Source organism: Budorcas taxicolor, chromosome 4 (genome assembly GCF_023091745.1).
Source record: "Budorcas taxicolor isolate Tak-1 chromosome 4, Takin1.1, whole genome shotgun sequence".
Classification (NCBI taxonomy): domain Eukaryota; kingdom Metazoa; phylum Chordata; class Mammalia; order Artiodactyla; family Bovidae; genus Budorcas; species Budorcas taxicolor.
This window is the reverse complement of record NC_068913.1, coordinates 43,974,471-43,998,524: the sequence shown is the minus strand read 5'-3', so window position 1 is coordinate 43,998,524 and position 24,054 is coordinate 43,974,471. Positions and strand designations below refer to the sequence as shown.

At 36.5% G+C, this 24,054-nt stretch overlaps 1 protein-coding gene and 1 pseudogene across 1 annotated transcript in view; one reads left to right on the top strand and one right to left on the bottom strand.

The window, feature by feature from the left end:
* MAGI2 (membrane associated guanylate kinase, WW and PDZ domain containing 2) overlaps positions 1 to 24,054 on the bottom strand; it is a 1,481,671-nt gene that overhangs the window by 1,234,803 nt on the left and 222,814 nt on the right. The gene's annotated exons all lie outside the window — the stretch shown is intronic.
* Positions 10,119 to 10,616, top strand: LOC128046207 (transcription factor BTF3-like; annotated as a pseudogene).

The window sequence follows — 24,054 nt, the reverse complement described above, 5'->3', positions numbered from 1 at the left end:
CCTCTCTTACTATGGCAATTTGTCTCCTGTGAAAATGACAGTATAATTATGGTTTTCAGCAGCTTTGCTATGAACAACACGCATGAATATCAGGCTTCTGATTTGAAAAAAATTGTGTTGTTTTAGTGTCACCACTGAAAAGGTGGTAACTTTTGGCAGAGACTAGAACTGCAATCTGCAACCAATGTAGGAAAAAGAACACTGCTAGTAAGCATGAAGAATGAAAGATGTCTCTACTATAGAAGCTTCTGAAGTTGATCATAAGCTTTAATACACACCTTGAACCAGAGATATTCTGTAATTCCTCTGAGATTTCATGTTACTTTGTACATAGCCTTATTAATATGTTTCACATATTACACTGTAAAGACCTCATGTCAATATTTCTAACTGGTGGTTTTATTCCTAGCACCACATATGGCATTGAGCCAGAGATGGGATTCAATAAACACTGGTGACTGCATTTATTACATAACACTGAGAATAAGTCTGATGGCTTTAGGGACTAATGTTTTCAGTTTAGAGACTAACTCCGCACCCTGTCTAGCTATGTAACCTTTACTAGTTATTCAGTCTAAGCCTCTGTTTCCTTCTTTGCAAAATTGGAATAATTAAAAGATTGCTGTAGGACTGTTGTGAGCATTAATGAAAGTGATACATGTACAATGTTTGGTATTATGTATTACACATGGTGAATGCTCTATACATGCTTCCCCCTGCTAATTATAATAAATGTGAATGAGTAGTAAAAAGCATCTACATTTTATCACTGTATTGCAAGATACTACTTTAGGAAATATTTGGATGCAAAATATTCAGTTCATTGAACACCCCTTCTTGCATGTTGCTTGCCATTATAAAGACTGAAATAGCATCCTAATATAAAATATAAGTATATTTATAATAAATCTGATGAGACCAATAGTACATCATATCAAATTTTAAGCACATGCATGTGTACAATGTTTAAGGGCTTTTACCTAAGCTATGTCATTTAGCATATGTAATGTGCAATATTATATAACTAATAGTACTTTCTATATGATTTTTTAGATATTCTTGATAAAGGAGGATGAGGTCTGAGTTCATGGAAAATGTAAATAAAGAAATATATATGCAACAAAGAACTTTACCAATAGTATTTTCTTTTGAAATTTTAATTCTGATACTATGGTAAGAAGTATATTAAATGAGTTAATAATTGTATAATACTTAGAACAGTGCCTGGCACACTGTGTTTAATACTTATTATTAAGTTTGTCAAAAAGGACTTCTAGTTAAAAAGCATAGATAGCTAATGTTTTTTTTCTCTTAAGTTAGGATTTTTCACTTTATAAAAAATGACCACAAACAAAACAAATAAAGGTAGGCTTTTTTCTTACAGGAAACAAATGATAAAAAAATATATATATAAAACAATCTAATCATTTAGTGAAACAGTTACTGGTTCTGCCAAGAGCTCACCTAAATGATCCCATTATCTTCTGAAAACCTTATATTTGGCATTTAGTTTTCCTTTTATTTCACAGAATTTAGAATTTTAAAATAGATAATGAAATCTCTTTCAATGAATATCAAGAATTGTTACAAAGTGACCCCTATGCTCTTGATTGACTGCATTCTGTATATTGTCAGCATTCTTTCTTCACTGCAAGTTTTAAATTTGGTTATAAAAAGCAAATATACCTGTTTACCTTTTAAGGTGCCTCAGGGAAAAAGAATGACAAATGAATGAGACACAGATTGAAGTCTTTAGTGTTCATTTTTAGAATGCTTTATATTTCAGTGCCTTCACATCGGCAAAGCTTAATTCAAGATAATTTCACATTTTTCCTTGTGCTCAGTTTATGAGGATCTAAATACTGTTACCTTCACAGGCTATTCAGACACTAGAAATCTTGGAATTTTTAGCTGTGGCACTTCTAACTCTAAAAGTATTTAGCCCCTGAATTTATATTTTCCATTGTCTATACATGACTGATGAGACTGACGGAGATTTGCTGCTGTTGTTTTTGTTGCTTAGTCACTAAGTTCTGTTAGAGTCTTTGCAACCCCATGGGCTGCAGCCCACCAGGCTCCTCTGTCCATGGGATTCTCCAGGCAAGAATACCGGAATGGGTTGCCATTTCCTTCTCCAGGGGATCTTCCTAACTTAGGGATCAAACCCACTTCTCCTGTGTTCACAGGCAGATTCTCACCCTGGAGCCACTAGGGAAGCCCTGATGGTGACTTGAGGGTTTGTATATACCACATACAACTATTTGTCTTATTTTATATTCACAACACTCACAACGATTTTTAAAAAAGAATCAACAGTGCCTGTATAATCAAAAGTGGTTTCCCCCATGTGCCTCTGCATTCTCCTCTCCTGGGCTTCCCAGTGTTAACGGCAGCGCCCCTTTTGCTAGAGACAAAACTCAAAAGCTAAACCAACATATTCACAGCACCTATTTTGAGCTCACATGTGTGTCTATTTCTATCCTATCCTCATCCCCTGGTGACTCAGATAGTAAAGAATCCGCCTGCAATGTGGGAGACCTGGGTTCAGTCCTTGGGGTGGAAATATACCCTGGAGGAGGGCACGGCAACCCTCTCCAGTATTCTCGCCTGGAGAATCCCCAGGGACAGAGGAGCCCGGTGGGCTACAGTCCATGGGCTCTCAAAGAATCAGATACGACTAAGTGACTAAGCACAGCACATCCTCATCATGGTGGTGATATGGTGGGAGGGGAGAGTGGGGGCAGGGAGTGGGGAGGGTGTGTTGTCTTCCTAAGTCACTGTCTTAATCTGGCAGAGCTGGTCTCCTCTGATACATACATACATCTCATCTATGCCATAAACAGGCTTAGTCAATGAAGTAAGAGAAAATTATACCTGAGGGAGAAAAGCTGATCACTGGAGAGGAAAAAAAAAAGACAATATTTTATGTGAAACTGATGTTACAGTAAAGTCAGTTTTCCATTAACCATCACTGAAGTTTCTAATGACCCAGACTCATAAACAATAACCTCTCCTGTCCACCTCTACTAACACACACACACAGACAGATACACATTCACTCAGAAACTCAGCATCCTCAATGCTGTTTCCATGGTAACCATTGTAAAATAAAAAATGGGGCTTTTAGAGAACCTCTTGGTTGGCAAGTCAAATGAGAAGAGAAGCTGTTATCAGCAAGAATAACAAAAGACAGCTGATCCTACAGCTGATGTTTAGAGCTGCCTAAACAAGTCTAGATGACCCCAAAACAACTTCCACCATGCTGCAGAGAGAGGTCATTTCCTGCTGTCAAATTATTCGAAATTTTACTAGGTTGAAATTAGCGTGTGTCAACAAGCATCCTCTCATTAAAATACCTGAAAAATTCTGAACACAGTACAAAATTAATAGCCATTCACACACATAACTGTGTGAATTATTTCATTGCAGACACTGCTTTTCTTCTAAGAGACACTTGACAAAGAAGGCTCACCTGAAGAGATCTGAGCTTTGACTGAGTGGAATGTAATGGGAGGCATGGGGCCTGACATTATCATGGAGCTAAAAGTTCCCCTGGAGAAAGCAATGGCACCACACTCTAGTACTCTTGCATGGAAAATACCATGGATGGAGGAGCCTGGTGGGCTGCAGTCCATGGGGTCGCTGAGGGTCAGACACGACTGAGCGACTTCACTTTCACTTTTCACTTTCATGCATTGGAGAAGGAAATGGCAACCCACTCCAGTGTTCTTGCCTGGAGAATCCCAGGGACGAGGGAGCCTGGCAGGCTGTCGTCTCTGGGGTCGCACAGAGTCGGACACGACTGAAGCAACTTAGCAGCAGCAGCAAAAGTTCCCCAGTGAGTGGTGAGGTGTGGAGAGTGCTGTGAGGAATCTGGGAAGAAGAGGGGCACGACATACATTTGCAGGTAGATGTGTTTCCTCATGGGCTTCCCAGGTGGTGCTAGTGGTAAAGAACTCACCTGCCGATGTAGGAAACATGAGAGACGCCAGAAGATCCCCCGGGAAAGGGCATGGCAAACCTCACCAGTATTCTTGCCTGGAGAATACCACGGACAGAGAAGCCTGGTGGGCTATGGTCCATAACGTTGTATGAGGTGTTTCCTCATAGAAAGAAAGATTCATGCAGAATGATTAGTTTTGGATTGTAAAAACCTGATGAAGATAAATATTAGGGTTTAATTAAACATTTAAAATTAATATCATATCAATAGTCTTTTTAAAATTGTATTAATAGATTGTAGAAACTTAGACTTGGTAGAGTCACTTGGTGGCTCAGCAAGATTATGAAGCTAAGGATCCACTATAAATTACAACAAATCATTTAAAATTTTCTATCTTAAGCATATCAAACATTTTCTTAGCTATTGTCATATCACCTTCTAAAAGAAAAAAAAAGTATTTTAAAATTATTTTTATTAGATATGACTTCTGAGAAACCAAAATTATTTTTATAAATTTTCTTTGGTTTTTACGATGGTGAAGGAAATGAAGTGAAGAAAGGGGTGCTTTTCCTCATTCTTCTTTCAGTCTGAGAATTAAATATATACAGCCACAGCATATGCCTAAATTATTAAAGCATTGTGTGCTCAGTCGTTCGGTCATGTCAGACTCTTTGCGACCCTGTGGACTATAGCCTACCAGGCTCCTCTGTCCATGGGATTTCCCAGACAAAAACACTGGAGTGGGTTGCCATTTCCTTCTTTCTCCAGGGGATCTTCCCAACCCAGTGATCAAACCTGCATCTCCTGCATTGTCAGGCAGCTTCTTTACCAGCTGCTACGCTCAAACTATAAAATGACTGCTTTTTAATCATGAATAATTTTTATAACTTCTCATAGAACAGAGCAGATTTAACTTATTTTAAAATTAGAAAATAATTTCTATGTATTATTCTTCATAAAAAATGTGAATTGTTAACAAGTGTTATACCAGCTATACCTGGGGAGGGCTGACATTTATGAAGCACACGCTATTTGCCAAGCCTTGTGCTATGCAATTTCATTTACCACTCACAGCACATCTATGGAACAGATGTTTAGCAGGAAACTAGGGACAGAGAGGGGTTTGTAGTGGATAATACATTGGTGCTGCCATTGTTATCACTTTACATTAAGGGCTACTTAAGGTAGGAACTAAATGTCTTAATTTTTACTGTTACTTGAGTGAAACTGATCATTGATTTCAATGAATAGCTTTGATGAGGAAGGTCATGTTAATAATGGTCATGTAAAAAATATGAAGAGATACTCAGATTAGAGATTTCATCACAGACTTTCAAAGTTCTTTAAAAGTTACTATTCCCTTAGCAGTGAGAGTTAGAAAGAAATGAGGAAACTAGTAACAGAAGGGAAAAAGAAAAACATTAAGTATCATGCAAGTGGTGAAGAAAAGTATTTTAAAACCCTTCAAGATTAATTTATAGTTAAAATGTCCCTTGAAGAAATTATCCCTGAACTCCCACACTAGGCAATCTGGGTTTTTCTATTCCCTGTGCATGTATCTGTCTCTTTAGATGTATAATAATACAATACCAGTGTCTGACACTGCAGTGTCAGCTGAACAAAACAAAGTCTTATTCATCTTAACATCCCCAGGGATTCAGTGCAATATAAGAACTCAACAAATGTTTTTTACTCTAACTAAAATTACGGTTGGAACTTTGCTGCTTCTAAAATAATTGTGGAAACTACAGAATGTACTTAACTCAAGTCTATCTGACTCTTGCACAAAGTTTGCTTGCATACTATAAATAGCATAATAAACTTACTACTACAGTTTTTTTCTTATAATACAATCCTTTAAAACATTTACACAGATATAATTATAGGGCTGTTCTAGTCTGGTTTATTTTGCAAATCTTTGCTGGCAAAGTATCTGTTAAATGCATGCTAAATACAATAGAATAAAACATCTCTGAAGTTGTAAAATATGTTATTTACAGCAGCTACTGTTTTAATAGTTCTTTTGTTTTTATTATATTTTGAGCAACTTTTAAATCTCAATTTTTGCAAATGTGTGCATATAAAACGATAACGCTCTCTGGACCAAGGCAACTGATAACTCTCATTGGTCAATGGCACATTTAGAGGATGAGGATAATCCATGCAAATTAAACTGCTCAACTGAGCCTGTTTTGTAACATTCCAAATTGCTTACTCTATCTTCTTTCCTGAGACACAAAACAAATTTTATGGCCTGATTGTAATGCAGTGCTGTTGGGAAAATAGTTATTATGAGATAATTATATCCCAACAGAATCTGAGGCACTTGGCTGCTCTTGGTATAGAATGTCACCTGAGGGGTGAGATTTCCATAACCACTTTTATTCTAGCAGATCTGTTATTCTGATTCACAACCTGTTCTGTTTTCAAGCATTAAGTTTATGAAATGATGTCTATCAATCAAAAGAAAAATTAACAGAAAAGTGGAAATTCAAGTTGAACTAACATTATGAATTTAATGCCTAAAACATTAATTCTCAGGTAAAAAATAAAAGGAAGAATATATTTCTGTCAATAGAGTTTATAGAGTGAGAAGAAGAGACAGATCCTGCAATGATTATACCATCATGACTGTCACAATCTCAAATTACAATATCATCAGTCCCTTCATTATAGAGTGGTAGATAGGGACCAGAGCTATTGCAGCACTGAAAGGGAATATTTAGGCACTCTAATGCCCATTGCATGTAAATGATGTAAGCTACATATTTGATTTCCCCAAATGTATAATTTTACCTAGTAATAATGATCACTGAAAATTATAAAACCCATAACAAAGAGTATGAAAAATGATTCATCATGAAAACTACCAGGAGATATAAAGCTTTGGAATAAAAATGAACTTTAAAAAAAAACAAAAATAAACATTGAAAGAAAATAGGTTGAGCTCTTTTGTTCACCGGGTTTAGATTCTTTCCTTTTTCCTCCCTCCCTCACTTCCTTCCTTCCTTCCTATTTCAGTGATCAAGGATCAGTGATGAAGTCATAGACAATCTCCTTTATCTCAAATATACTCTCAGCTAATAGTATTATAGAGAAATTCTATTTTAGTTTTAAAACAGATATAGTAACACATACTTTTCTAAAAATTTATCGAAGTCTTACATGATAACACTGCTTTGGAATCTGATTACAAATAAATCAAATAATTAGTAAATATTTATCAGTGACCATTAATTAAAAAGTTAAGTGAAATTAATTAATGAAAGTTAATCCTTGCATAATGCCTATTTTATTTTTAAGTCTCAAACAGTATTAGGAATGTTCTTTCATTTCTGAAACGGCTGTGAGGAAATGAAATTCTACTAAAGAAAGTAAAAATTTTGAAAAACATTTATTTTTGCACTTAAAATGGTCAATATATAATCAGTTGGTTAAGTATCCAATTTCAGAGTTCAAATGCAAGCTGCTACTAAAAATAGCAATAAATAGTATGAGTGTTCTTTCATGCAACTGTAATTTGCTGTCTATTACCAATAAGCTGTTATGGATAAAACCTCCAAAAAGTGGAATGGGTCATAAACAAAAATAAATGCATATAAAGCGGTCGGTTCTGCATGACTCATTCGAGGATGAAGAATGATACCCTTCCCACATAATGTGTATTCTTTTCACCATGTATTGTGTTGTCCTACTCTCAATATATTTCACGGCAGCAATATCTAATGGTGCAATGAAAATGCAAACATTTAATTCTTTCTGCCAAGTACTCATGGCAATAAATCACATCACACATGAAACAAAGCTTGGCAAGCAATTTGCTATGCAGCTAGTAATATTCAATTTTTGTTATTACATACTCTTTATAGTCCTTATTTTGAGCTCATTCTTTAGCACATGATATTTTACTCCAGTGATGAAAATATGAATACAATATGATGTATCTTCTTTCTTTGATGTATATACCTGTCTTTATTTTTGGTAAGAACAAACATATAATTGCAAGCTACATCTGACATACAGCTCTTAACTACTAGCTTACAGACTACAAGTAAATTAGAAAAGAGATTTGGATCTCTTTTTATTTCTGATAGAAAATTAAATAATCAAATCCAAATTATTTAGCAGTGCTTTTTTAAAAAAATTCAAAACTCTGTAGCTAGAAAATAAGTTTCTTCTTGACTTCTCTCCCCTTATTCTTCCTATCATCTTTCCCAGTCCTAGACCCTGTCACAAATGCTGTTTCACTACCTGTGATACAGTTATATCATGTGTGTGTTAAGTCACTTCAGTTGTGTCTGATTCTGTGTAGCCTGTCTGTGGCAAGGATATTCCAGTATTCTTCTCCAGGCAAGAATACTGGAGTGGGTTGCCATGCCCTCCTTCAAGGGATCTTCCCCATCCAGGGATCGAACCCATGTCTCATGTTTCCTTCATTGGCAGGTGGGTTATTTGCCACTAATGCCACCTGGAAAGCTTCAACTGTATCATATGTTAGGGAATCAGGACCACTCAAGTAAAAAAAAAATTTGTGCTTAATGTGGCCAAGGTAAATCTGTACCAGTTGCAGCCTCTTCATAGAAATGTTAGGAAATACATTGCTGTGATTATCTTGTCTTAAATGGCAACCCACTCCAGTGTTCTTGCCTGGAGAATCCCGGGGACAGGGGAGCCTGGTGGGCTGCCGTCTATGGGGTCGCACAGAGTCGGACACAACTGAAGCGAGTTAGCAGCAGCAACAAAAATAAGGAAAAGAGAATCACCATCAAGGATGTTTATCTAGTATAAGTAACATTTTAAGAACAAACAATTTACTCTGCATTCATTAATAACTGTCAATGTGCAAAAGAATTTCATGTGCTGAACTGATTTGACTTAGTTTCTTTCAGGACAAAAGTTAGTTGGGGACCCATTAGTGGTTACATCAAGGTCTGAGAAGATTCATTCTTACCTCCTTCTCATCATTCTAGATCTGAGCAGAAAGAAAGAATCCCAGATCTTCAGTTCAGTTCAGTTCAGTCGCTCAGTTGTGTCCGACTTTTTGCAACCCCATGAATCGCAGCACGCCAGGCCTTCCTGTCCATCACCATCTCCCGGAGTTCACCCAAATTCATGTCCATTGAGTCGGTGATGCTATCCAGCCATCCCATCCTCTGTCGTCCCCTTCTCCTCCTGCCCTCAATCCCTCCCAGCATCAGGGTCTTTTCCAATGAGTCAAGTCTTCGCATGAGGTGGCCAAAGTATTGGAGTTTCAGCTTTAACATCAGTCCTTCCAAAGAACACCCAGGACTGATCTCCTTTAGAATGGACTGGTTGGATCTCCTTGCAGTCTGAGAGACTCTCAAGAGTCTTCTCCAACACCACAGTTCAAAAGCATCAATTCTTCAGTGCTCAGCTTTCTTCACAGTCGAACTTTCACATCCATACATGACCACTGGAAAAACCATAGTCTTGACTAGACAGACCTTTGTTGGCAAAGTAATCCCAGATCTTCACAGGACCTTAAATCAGACTGACATTTGTAAGAGGTTGAGGGACAACAGATGGGTGCCATTGTTTCCTTCTGTGCCCACGTCACACTAGAAAATAGACTTCTGTTTAAAAGTCTTGGCAATTAATTCTGTTTATTTTCCGCGTGGCTTAAAAAATTAGATGAACTGTTTCTATTAATATTTCTTGTGAGCATTGTTATAGATCTGAGACAAGGCTTTTCAGGGAGTATACAACTATGATTTTTTTGAGCCAAACATGAAACTTGCATCTTAGATTAGCAAACAAAGGAAAAGTAAAAAGCAGAAAAATCATTTACTGTTTGTGTGGCTTATCCATAGTTTTCTTCAAAAATGTTTCTGGCATGGTATCTCACTATCTTCAAAGTAAAGGAATTTGCCTTACTCCTTTTCCCTTAGCTATCTATAAAAGACCATATATGCTCCTAAGAAAGTAAAAGAATAAAATAGAGTGATTAGCAGTGAAAAATAAAGAGTATACCATTTTGATTCACTATCTTTCCCCTAACTTCCAAGGGGTCAGCACAGAAAAGGAAAAAAAATGAGTCAAAAACACTTTTAGATTTTGAGTCCCCACGTGTGTGTGCCTAATCTCAGCTGGTCTGTCTGAGACCACCTGAGTGCCAATCCTAGTCCCCGTGTGGCCCCATTTCTTCTCCAACAAGATGAAAGAAGCTATAATGAACCAGGAGAAACTTGCCAAACTGCAGGCCCCTCAGTTCATTGTTGGGAAAGGAACTGCTCACAGAAAGAAGAAGGTGGTTCTTACAAATGCCACAGAAAATAACAAAAAGCTTCAGTTCTCTTTAAAGAAGTTAGGGGTAAACAACACCTCATTTGAAGAAATGAGTATGTTCACCAATCAAGGAACAGTGAGCCACACTAACAATCTGAAAGTTCAGGTATCTCTGGCAGCAAACACTTTCACCATTATAGACCATACTGAGACAAAGCAGCTGACAGAAATGCTACCCAGGATCTTAAACTTGTCGCAGACAGTCTGACCAAGAGACTGGCTTAGACTTAAGGAGACTGACTGAAGCTCTCCCCAAAAGAAATCTATGGATGGAAAAGTACCACTTGCCACTGGAGAAGATGATGACGCTAAAGTTCTAGATCTTGACAGGAATTTTGACAAGACTTCCAAGAAGGAAGCAAACTGAACTGAGTCAACTTCTGAAGAAGATAAACCTTGAAGAAGTTATTAGGAGCTGCTATTTTATATTATGACTGCTTTTTAAAATTTTGCTTATGGATCTGATAAAATCTAGATCTTTAATATTTTTAAGCCCAAGCCCCTGGACACTGCAGGTTTCTTTAGTTTTTGCTTAGATACAATTCATTCTTTGCAGCCAATTAAGCTAAAGAAGTCTGGGGCAAAGGTCTGAAACAAAGATTAATAAATTCTTTGCCTAGTTAAAAAAAATTATTTTTAGATTGGCGTTAGTGCTGATCCAGAAAAAAACTGGGACCCTTTCTCATACTAGTTACTTTTCTAAAACTTAAAATAATAAGCATAGAAGAAAACTATAATTTAAAAGTTATTTCTATCATTGCAAATTTCTGTTATCAAGAGGGTCATTCATATGAATCAGTGTTTAATATAATTGACCAAGTATCAGATTCTGGGCTCCAGTTTCAGAGAGAAGTAACTGAATTCTTAAATATGCCTGTCTGCAGTTCTTGATGTGACTTTTCCCATAATTTCTTTGGTTTAAGAAATTTTATTTGAGAGTTATTCTGAGTCATTGTTCTAGTCCCTAAAACACTTAAGGTTGGTACTTTGTCCATCTTGTTCATTACTGTATTTTCAGCTTCTCAGTACAAGGCACATAACTGATATTTGATAAACAGTTTTTTGAAAGGAGGATGATGGACATGTTGTAAATTAACCAAGTAAAAGAATGCTTTCCCAGTGAATTAAAACTGAACCACTGGAGATATCGAACCTGTATAATTTTTTATCTTAGAAGGAAAGATTACTCATTTGTTCTCATTTGCCATCAGGATCCCTCCCCTTTGCTACTGTCCCATCAACATAAGCTCATACTTTAAGGCCTAGATAAAATTATTTCTTTCTTTAAGTCATTCTAATTCCTTCAGCTAAGAAACGTGCTACTCTGTATTCTCATGGAACTTTCTGTTCACCATACTAAGAGTATTAATAATACCTAACACTTACATAGACTTCATCATGTCAGGGGCTATTCTAATGCCTTTAGCTTCACAACAGTCCTCTGAGGTAGGTACTAATTAGTGACAGAGCTGGGATTTGAACGTAGGAAGTCTGACTCTTCAGTCTCTCACTGCAGTGTAAGATGTAATGTAAAGACATTACACTGACTACAGTGTAATGACAGTATTATACCCTCTTTATAATTTAGTAATTCATCCTACACTGCCCTATGGCACTTGTTAGACTTCTGTAATATTATTTAACACTTCATAGTGATTATAACTCCTGTAATATTATTAATTTATGAGTTAGCATATCAGATTATACTCTTCTAGAAGGAGAATATTACTAATCCCTTGTATAGCCTTCACAGTAGCTACCAAGTCACATAGATTACATTAATCTATATTAACCAAATTAATTAATCACATTAAGTCACATAAATGAAACAACTAATTGATCCACTGATTAGCGGTTCTTAAACTTCAGTGTGCATCAGATTTCCTTTGAGGTTCTCTTAAAACACAGATGGCCGGGACCCACCCTGCAAATTTCTAATCCTGTAATTCTGAGATGGAACTTTAATTTTGTATTTCTAATAAGTTCTTAAACAATGACGACATTACTGGTTTAAGTATTATTCTTTGAGAACTAAAGCTCTAGAATATTTTCAATTAATAAATTTTTCTGAATATTTAGATGGCTATATAGCAGAAATTAATACAACAATGCAAATCAAGTATATTTCCACAAAATAATTATTTAAGTGAAACAGAATATGACGTACACTTAAAATACAGAAATACACACAACCCAAATTATAGGGATATAGGAATCTGTATGGTCTAAGGAGTCAATTTCATGGGTATGATAATTTAAAAGTGGGGTTCTAATTAACTAAAAATAATTGCTGAACTTATAAACAAATTTGAATAAAATGCCTCATCTTCATGTATGCCACAACACAGATCATGCTAATTTGATTTATTCAGAAGAGTATTTTTGACATAAATATCCCCTTTGGGTTACAATATCAAAGCAAAGATGCAATGGACAGTTGATTTAAAGTATGAATTGCATTGTAAATATAGAAAACAATACCACATGTTTTTCTCTAACAGAAAAAGGAAGTTGAGTCACATTAATATATTCATAATAATTAAACAACACGTACAGCTTAGCAGACTGACAGATAAAGAAGCAGCCTGTGTCAGGCTGATTACCAAATCTCCATACATAGTCCCCTCTAGATATCACTTATTATTTCTATTGTAAATTATTTATAAAGATCACTTTCAGGGTTTAAGTGGTCATGTCAAAGGCACCATTTACAAGCCACAAGTTAAAATAAGGTATTAATAATAAATTAAAAGCACCACACCAACATCTCATGTATCAAAACTGCAACCAATTGATCACAAGTGGCTGAAAAACTCATTATTACTTTATGCCAAGAAGGTGTTTTTGCCAGAGAGCTGTCTGCCCCTCCCATACTCTACCCAATTAACAGGCTTTAATTTAATCAATGGCAGATGTCCAAACCTGGGTCACTTAAGCCTTGCTTCCCCATGAATGAGAGTAGAATGAAGCAGCTGAGACTGGGCCAATGCATCTCTTTTGTTTCAGGATGTGCTTCATGGGCCTATGCTTCAGTGGTTTATCTTGGCTGGCCCTTCCTTAATGTCTTTCAGTCATGGACTGCTTGCCTGATGCTCTGACACTGCTGTTACTCTACTCTTTCAAGTCCTCCTGATTTGCATGAGTTGTATCACCCTCTCGTACTCATATTCTCTTCATCTTTGTTTGTTTGCTTCTCAGTCCACTGATGTCCTGATGCTGGCCTTTCCTATGGGACCTGCTCTCTAGTGTCAAGAGGCCTTCTGCCACCTCTCCCTGGCACATCACACCACATGTATACTTTAAGTGCTAAATACATTTTGAGTAATTCATGCCATTTATTTAAAACATTCAAAGACCTCTAGGAGGTAAATGAGCATAAAGTTTAGCAAAATACTGGACAAAATGACTACCATGCGTAAATTTTACTCTAAAATTTCCCTGCCATAGTTTAATGGTTTACAGGCCCCCCTCTTTTTTATGCTGCCAAGACATGAGACAATACAAACAGTGAACCACTTTTACTATCATGCTGTATGATAGTTCTCCTACTATTCATTGTTACAATTTTTGTTTTCTATATGTCCACATTTCTGGCCATACATATACATTATCTCTTTTATCCTCACAATGACCAATATGCTACAATAATCCTACTTTGCATATATCCATAAACTAAAGATTAGGGGAACTAGATCCAAGATCACTCAGGTAGAAAGCGGTAAACCTGGATTCAAAGCTACGAGTGTCTGAATCCACAGTCCATGTTCTTAACCACTTTGCCTTTTACTGTCTCTCACTTTGCAGTTGTCTTTAAAATAGGATGATATAATCTTATAAGTTTTCATTTTACTTATTTTTAATATTTTAAAAGGAGAAAAATAAGTGATCAATGAAAAAAAATTGTTTAAACAGATGATCTTATCTTTATGAACAAAAAATTAAAGCAAGCATACTTCTCAGTGCTATAGAACTTGAGATATTCTTTGGGACCAGCCGTTTGTTCCTCCTCTGTTGTCCTCACCTCTTCCTTGATCTAAATCTGTTAAATTACAATTTTGACCCCTTCCAACTTATGATTTCAAGGAAGATTAGGAACAGCTGGTCAGCAGCCCTGTTGAATAGCCTCCAATATACTGGAAGAGCATTATTGTCCCTGTGCTCTCTTCTACAATTACATTTTCCTTGACTTTTCCCCCACAGATCTCCTTTTCCTATTTTTATTCATGTTTGCTATCATCAGAACTCTGGTTGAATTCTCTATATTTATTTTCATGTATGTACTCACATCTCTCATCTAGTGGGAAGATAGAAACTTGGTGTATCTTACCTCTATTTGTTACTTTTTAATGTCTTCTTCTAAAAAATAAACTATGGGACTTCCCTGGTGGTCCAGAGGTCAGGAATCTGCCTGCCAAAGCAGGGGACACAGGTGTGATCCCTGGTCCAGGAAGATTCCACATGCCATGGGGCAGCTAAGCCCATGTACCAGAACTCCTGAGCCTGTGCTCTGATACTGTGAGCCACAACAACTGAAGACTGCATGCCCCAGACCCCATGCTGTGCAATAAGCGTCCATGGCAATGAAAAGATGGTGCCTGCAACTAGAGAGTAGCCCCCTCTGCAACTAGAGAAAGTCTGCATGCATCAATGAAGACCAAGCACAGCCAAAGATAAATAAGTAAATAAGTATTAAAAAAAAAAAATTATGTAGGCTGCCTGGGCGAAGGAAATGGCACCCCACTCCAGTACTCTTGCCTGGGAAATCCCATGGGCAGAGTAGCCTGGTAGGCTGCAGTCCATGGGGTTGCTAAGAGTTGGACACGACTGAACGACTTCACTTTCCCTTTTCACTTTCATGCATTGGAGAAGGAAATGGCAACCCACTCCAGTGTTCTTGCCTGGAGAATCCCAGGGACGGGGGAGCCAGGCACGCTGCCGTCTATGGGGTCGCACAGAGTCGGACAGGACTGAAGCGACTTAGCAGCAGCAGCAGCATGTAGGCTGCCTAGTAGACTTCCTAGTAGGCAGCAACAAAGACCACCAGAGCCAAAAATAAATAAATATTATTTTAAACAGCTAAACTATGTAGGCTGCCCAGTAGGCTTATCTTTGATTTTGGAATAATTGTAAATAACAAAGTCAGTATTAATTTTCATAATCTGAAATTGTTTTAGATTGTTTTTATTCTTGAGGAATCATGTTCTGTCAATGATGACTTAGTTACTTGTCATCTCATACCATCACAAATTCAGTGTAAATGTAAGGTCAAGGATGGAATGAACAGGATAGGGAATTTATTGTTCTAATACCATTAAAGAACATTGCTCTTCAAAAGCAAAACAAAACACAAAAAAGTAAATCATCAAGTAGAATCAGGGGTCATTACTATTTCTAGTTTGAAATTATTTGCTTTTTTAATCATACTAAATATTATCTTTATCATTATTATCTTTAAGAAATTTGTAATTTCATTGATCATTCTTCTTAGGTTGTTTTGATTAACTAAGAAGAGAGACATATTTTTTCCTTTGATCATACCTTTCCCTAATTAAGAAATTAGTGAGAATATTAAATGTTGTCTCCTTTTCAATTCCTAGAATAGTTACTGTAATCATTTTTAACGAATATAGCTTTAATACTTTAGGGTTTCTACCACTAATATGTTTTATCTATGAATAAAAGTTCTTATTATAGCTAAGCACATTTTTTCAGTATATAGATACTGTGAGAATAAAAGGAATTTAATCTCATCTGTGCCAATAGTCTATTAACTCTCCATACATTAGTCATGGTTTCAGTTTTGTTGAATTGTCCTCTTTTTTGTAGTTAATATGCCTGTTTTTACTTTATTTTAGTAATTAAGTGAATATAGTACAGCGGCTGATATTAAATTCTAATTATTTTCACATTTTTGACAGCACTGATTTAGAAAAATATTTCTTTTAAGATTGAGAATATTTTACATCAAGAACTAGATATTCAGAAATATTTTCCATTCTGCATTATGTTCCCCAGAAGTAAAACTCTAATAAAAATCTACACTTTGATTAATTTTTATTTTTTTAGATGCAAAAATGAAAATTTATTAGACTGTTCTGGGATGTCCCACATGAGACCAACTCACACGCAGACACACAGAGACATACACAGATACAACATAAGTATGCTTTATCATGAAAAGCAGTAAATATATTTTACTTTCAGGGTACTCAGTTCTTAGATCTTTTTAAGGTATAGGTTTCTTGTAGCTAAAATTTTAATGCCTACTCTGAATTAGCTGTCTCATGTAGTCTTTCAAACCTAGGTGTGCTGGAAGGACATGAGGTGGAAGAGTATGGTTATGCTGATAAAAAGGGCCAATTATGAAGAACTAAATGTAAAAAAAAAGTGGGCAGTCGGTGAAATCATGGAGAATTAACTCAAGAGCTAGTATGTAAAATACATACTGTCTAAAAAAACTGGTTCAAACTTCTAGCATGCTTTAAAAGCAACTTTAAATCTGAATGAAGTTTCCTTTACCCAATTCTGGACCTTTTTTGAAGGGTGGTATATAGTTTCTGGTATATAGTTTCTTTCCAATTTGTTTCTGGTTTTGAAATATTTCACCCTTATATCATTTTTACATATGATTTTTAGGTTTATAACTTAAAAGAGTATCTTTGAAATTTTTCACCATTTCCTCAATTTGCATATTTTAAAAACTAATAAATACTCCTTACAAAGAAATATATTCCATATTAGGTAATAGAAAAGATTCAACTATAAATTATGAGTTCAATTTTCATAACTTATTTCCTAAATTTATGTTTCCTAAAATCAATCTGAGGGAGATAGAGTCTTCCTTTTGTATCTATTACAGTATTCAAACTGTATGATGTATGCCACATCCTCTGTGGCCCTTAGTCTTCCTTGGGAAGATAAAGAAGAAAAAAGCAAACAACAACTCTGTTTATTTGATCTTTCTTCTGACTATGAGGCCTTTGTGAACCTAGGAAATATATTTTTCTATTTAAAAAAAAATCATCTCATTATACAAATATCATTTGACTAGTTGCTCTTAGGAGATTAATTTTTACTTTTAAAAAGTCTATAAATAAGAAGGCTTTCAATTACTAAGCAACAACCAAAATTATAGTTACAAGTACTATGGCAGTTTTTACACAGAATTGGTAAACTATATTAATAGGAATTCTACTTTTTGAATAGCTCAGTGTTTGTGTAAATGATACTGTTTGTCATGCCACTGTTAAAAAAAATATCTTAAGGTACTTTATGTGTGAAGAAGTTCATAAAATAAAAAGCAGCGAGTTCTGCATGAAAAAATGTAGGATATCAATCTCATTTTATATTATACAGAAGAATCCTTTAGGGTGTTGGTACAGTAAGTGAGGCACACAATTTTCAGAAACTCTAGAGACTGTCATTTTTGTCATATAAGCTTGTATTATTTTCTAAAAGATCATATATACTGCTATATTTTTTCAACTACTATTTTCAATTTAGGACAGCAGATGAACTTGAGTTTTTCTTAAGTATATTTTTGGCTTTATCATCACTCTTTCCACAACGTCTTTAAAAAGGTACTTTAGGACACTCGTGCCTGTGTGCTTAATCGCTTCAGTCATGTCTGGCTCTCTGGAACCCTATGGACCATGTCCTGCCAGGCTCCTCTGTCCATGAGATTCTCCAGGCAAGAATACTGGAGTGGGTTGCCATTTCCTTGTCCATTTAGGACACTCATTTACTATTAAATTTTAAAACTATTTGAAAATGTTAACATTTACCCAATCTTGGTAAAAATATTATTTAGGATAGAATAAAATGATATAAAATATATATTTTAAAGCCCCTTGTCTCTCATTCCTCTCCAAAGGCAAGAACTATAAATAGCTCCTTTTGTTATATTCAAAATTTATCCTATTAATTTAAAAGGTTAATACAAATATAAATTTAGTATAACAAGTAATATTATGTACACAAATAGTCCATTAAATTGACTATAGAATAAATACCTTCAACTGGAATACTAAATCTGAAAGTATCTGCATCTAACATTTTGATAGTTATTGCTAATTTGGCCTTAAGAGAAAAGGACTGCTATCAACAATGCATGAGAATATCTTTTTCCTCCAACAGGGGGTCCTATTAAATATTTTTAATTTTTCAGATTTTTCAATTTTTGCCCATCTTATAGATAAAAGTGGAATCTGAATGCTATTCCTCATGAATAAGGCTGAGCAACTTGTTAAATATTCATTTGTATTTTGCTCTTTCTATGAACTGTTAACGTTCTTTGACCATTTTTCTCTTGACTTGTTCATCTTTTGCTATTGATCTGTGAGAACTCTGTATAAAAGAAATTAACCTTCTACCACATTCTTTTCCAAATAGCTTCATTAGTTTATTATTTGTCTTTTATTTATGACATTATCAACTGTATAATATATAAATAACATATATATAACATATAAATAACATGTTTATTATACAAAACAACTTACTGTATTTAATTTGTATTAGTAGGTATAAGTTGCATCCATGTTGTTTTCTTTATAGGCTCTAAATTTGTTGAGATATGTACCCAAAGGTCATATTACTGCAAATGTTTTTTAAAAGATTTTTGTCACTGGTCTCTATCTCCCCTCCCTTCTGTTTTTAGTATATTTAAAACTTTAGTCCATTTAGAATTAAATTTTATGTAAAGAGTGGGATAAGAATAAATCTCTTTACATTTCTATAAATGGTTAGGCAGTTGTTCCAAGACAGCTTATTGTCCAATCAACCTCAATGAATAAAAATGACATCTTTATCACCTATTTAATCCCCATAAGTCTATATCATAGGTCCCTATCCTTTTCCACTAAGATTCTACATTTGTACCAGTGTCATACTACTTTAATTACAAATGTTGCAATGTGTTTTAATATCTAGCAGGGCTAAACTACAGAGTATTCAATAATTACAGTAGAGTCAATGCTTGAAGGGAGAGCAGAGAGCATCTAGTTCATCCTTTAATTTACAGATGAAGAGAATGAAGGCAAGGGAAGTTCCAAGGGTCATTCAACAGTCCATGGAATTCTCTAGGCCATCCCAAGAATACTGGAGTGGATAGCCTAGCCCTTCTCCAGTAGATCTTCCCTGACCCAGGAATTGAACCAGGGTCTCCTGCATTGCAGGCAGATGCTTTACCAACAAATTTGGAGCTATGAGGGAAGCCCTGGGAGACCCAGGAACTGGAACAAAGATTACCTGGCTAGTGTCCAGTGCTCATTCTTCTGAGCCATGCTAATAACTATAAAAATATACACATAGACTTCAATACTTCTCAAATTATTCTGGATTTAAGTTTCTTGGTGATTTTTTTGCTTTTTCTATTCTACTTTCTTATGCTCCTGAAACTTCACTTTTTCATATGCTTGTGAGATTTTCATTATTAAGGTTACATAATAATACCTATATCCCATGAATGCTGACAGAAGACCAACCAAACCTGTCTTCCGACATCCTTTGTCATTGCCTACTTACTTTGCTCATAAGAATCCTGAGTGAAGAATCTGCCCGCAATGTAGGAGCTGCTGCTGCTGCTGCTGCTGCTAAGTCGCTTCAGTCATGTTCGACTCTGCGCAACCCCATAGACGGCAGCCCACCAGGCTTCCCCATCCCTGGGATTCTCCAGGCAAGAACACTGGAGTGGGTTGCTATTTCCTTCTCCAGTGCATGAAAGTGAAAAGTGAAAGTGAAGTCGCTCAGTCGTGTCTGACTCTTAGTTACGTCATGGACTGCAGCCCACCAGGTTCCTCCATCCATGGGATTTTCCAGGCAAGAGTACTGGAGTGAGTTGCCAGTTCCTTCGCCGGCAATGTAGGAGACCCAGGTTCAATTCCTGGGTTGGGAAGATCCCCCAGAAAAGGAAATGGCAACCCAGTCCAGTATTCTTGCCTGGAGAATTCCATGGACAGAGGAGCCTGGCACGCTACAGCCCATGGGGTTGCAATGAGTCAGACACAAATGAGTGACCAACACACATGATATTTTTAAATGCTAGATTTTATTTCATGTTACAAGTAAGTTTTGAATTAGATTTTTTTTAATTAAAAAAGTCCTGGTAGTAATTGCTGCCTGGGGTGAGTAATAATTAGGCACAGGATGCTGTGGAAGGCAGACACTAAAATGTAGATAACTGCACACTGACATTTAATTCATTAAACTTCCTGAAATGCTGACCTGGGATCTCTTAACCATTATATTTCTGCTTTTTCTTAATTGATTTTCATTCTCATTTGATTTTATTTCTATTTTGTGCTATTTTGTAAGCTACCTCAAATATTTTCTTGACAATTTAACTTATTAATAACCCTAATAAGAAGTTAATGAATTGGAAAGTTAAGGATAATTATTTTCATCATTTATTCTCAAATTTATTTGTGTATTTCCAAAAATCTCTAATGCTCTCTCACACTGTTAGTATCCATGCAGTAACTTGACGATATGTCTAGAGCTGGCAGATGAGGTGACATGAATAAATGCTGTTGGTCTCTAGATTGTTTCAGGAGCCAGGATGCTGTAATGATTTTAATATCATACCAATCCCTGCTCACCTTCTCCTCCACCCCCACTCTCTTTCCTGATGATGATCTAGAAAGTCTTCATATACTTACAAGTGTGACTTCTTGCTGACATCAGACACAGAGAGCTAAATTTATCATGAGCTAAAGATACCTTGATTCTCCAAAACATCATAGTCTTATTAGCTGCCAAATTACTTTATAACCAACTTCTGATTACTCAGAGAAGATTATCTGATTACTGAGCAGTTAAATAAGAGTACTTCCCTGTTCTCCACAGCTAATTTCTCCTCTAAGAGGGTTGTATCTGAGTAGCTAAAATAGGCAGCTGCCTGCCCAGGTGATATAATTTGAGATGAATGGGAAGAAAAAGTCATCTCAAACTTTTAACTCATTGTTCTCCATTCTTAGAGAAGTCTATATGATCCTGGATTTCTTTGTGGTCTTCGAGAACTCCTTTTACAATTGAACTACCCCTGGTTGGGGAAACTCTTTTTTAACACTATGATCAAGGCTTACTACCAGTCTATGGAGGCCTCCATGCAAACTAGAGACTAGCTGTCTCAGCATGTGTGTTTTAGGAAAAGACATCTTTCTGACACAGTCCCTTACCCACTCATATGGTGCCTTGTGCAGAATACACTGTAGAAATGTACTCAGCAGCAAAACCTAAATGAACTGGACACAGAATGCTAGGAAAGGAGCAGGGAAAGTGTCCACATGCTAGCCCTGGGTTGCCCCAGTCATAGCCACAAAAAAGAACCTTATAATAGTGTTCGTCTATTAAGGCTGTGCTTGATAATGCTGTTTTAGATACCTGAGTTGAGGCAATACTTTCATCTCCACAGATAATCAAAATTGACTACCTTTGAAAATACCATGCAGGAAAACAGAACAAAGCAAAACAATATTACATGGGTTTATATACCAACGATTATCATAAATATTATACGTAACATTAATACAATTTAATATTCTTTCATTTTAAAAGACTGAGAGCATTGCAATGTAATTAAGAACATTTAGAGGTTTTCTTAGCTGTCCTTTATAAATAGCTGGGTTTCTGGGCACCAGAAGGAAATTTTGACCTTTGGCATCTTCCAAAGCAAGTCAGCCTTCAAAGCTCGACTGCTCATGATAGCAGTGCCACCACCATAGGTAATATGAAACCAAAATGACTGAATCTGGGGAATTTGTTGTTTTTTTTTTCAAACTGAAACCCCAGAATTGGGGTATGAAATTCAAACTTAAATTGAAGAAAGTAGAGAAAACCGCTAGACCATTCAGGTATGACCTAAATCAAATCCCTTATGATTATACAGTGGAAGTGAGAAATAGATTTAAGGGCCTAGATCTGATAGATAGAGTGCCTGATGAACTATGGAATGAGGTTCGTCACATTGTACAGGAGACAGGGATTAAGACCATCCCCAACAAAAAGAAATGCAAAAAAGCAAAATGGCTGTCTGGGGAGGCCTTACAAATAGCTGTGAAAAGAAGAGAGGCGAAAAACAAAGGAGAACAGGAAAGATATAAGCATCTGAATGCAGAGTTCCAAAGAATAGCAAGAAGAGATAAGAAAGCCTCCCTCAGCGATCAATGCAAAGAAATAGAGGAAAAGAACAGAATGGGAAAGACTAGAGATCTCTTCAAGAAAATTAGAGATACCAAGGGAACATTTCATGCAAAGATGGGCTCAATAAAGGACAGAAATGGTAAGGACCTAACAGAAGCAGAAGATATTAAGAAGAGGTGGCAAGAATACATGGAAGAACTGTACAAAAAAGATCTTCATGACCCAGATAATCACGATGGTGTGATCACTTATCTAGAGCCAGATATCTTGGAATGTGAAGTCAAGTGGGCCTTAGAAAGCATCACTATGAACAAAGCTAGTGGAGGGGATGGAATTTCAGTTGAGCTATTTCAAAACCTGAAAGATGATACTGTGAAAGTGCTGCACTCACTATGGCAGCAAATTTGAAAAACTCAGCAGTGGCCACAGGACTGGAAAAGGTCAATTTTCATTCCAATTCCAAAGAAAGGCAATGCCAACGAATGCTCAAACTACCGCACAATTGTACTCATCTCACATGCTAGTAAAGTAATGCTCAAAATTCTCCAAGACAGGCTTCAGCAATATGTGAACCGTGAACTTCCAGATATTCAAGGTGGTTTTAGAAAAGGCAGAGGAACCAGAGATCAAATGGCCAACATCTGCTGGATCATGGAAAAAGCAAGAGAGTTCCAGAAAAAGATCTATTTCTGCTTCATTGACTATGCCAAAGCCTTTGACTGTGTGGATCACAATAAACTGTGGAAAATTCTGAAAGAGATGGGAATACCAGACCACCTGATCTGCCTCTTGAGAAATCTGCATGCAGGTCAGGACGCAACAGTTAGAACTGGACATGGAACAATAGACTGGTTTCAAATAGGAAAAAGAGTACGTCAAGGCTGTATATTGCCACCCTGCTTATTTAACTTTTATGCAGAGTACATCATGAGAAACGCTGGGCAGGAAGAAACACAAGCTGGAATCAAGATTGCTGGGAGAAATATCAATCACCTCAGATATGCAGATGACACCACCCTTATGGCAGAAAGTGAAGAGGAACTAAAGAGCCTCTTGATGAAAGTGAAAGTGGAGAGTGAAAAAGTTGGCTTAAATCTCAACACTGAGAAAATGAAGATCATGGCATCCAGTCCCATCACTTCATGGGAAATAGATGGGGAAACAGTGGAAACAGTGTCAGACTTTATTTTGGGGGGCTCCAAAATCACTGCAGATGGTGATTGCAGCCATGAAATTAAAAGACACTTACTCCTTGGAAGAAAAATTATGACCAACCTAGATAGCATATTCAAAAGCAGAGACATTACTTTGTCAACAAAGGTCCGTCTAGTCAAGGCTATGGTTTTTCCTGTGGTTATGTATGGATGTGAGAGTTGGACTGTGAAGAAGGCTGAGCGCTGAAGAATTGATGTGTTTGAACTGTGGTGTTGGAGAAGATTCTTGAGAGTCCCTTGGACTGCAAGGAGATCCAACCAGTCCATTCTAAAGGAGATCAGCCCTGGGATTTCTCTGGAGGGAAAGATGTTAAAGCTGAAACTCCAGTACTTTGGCCACCTCATGCAAAGCGTTGACTCATTGGAAAAGACTCTGATGCTGGGAGGGATTGGGGGCAGGACGAGATGGGGACGACAGATGATGAGATGGTTGGATGGCATCACCTACTT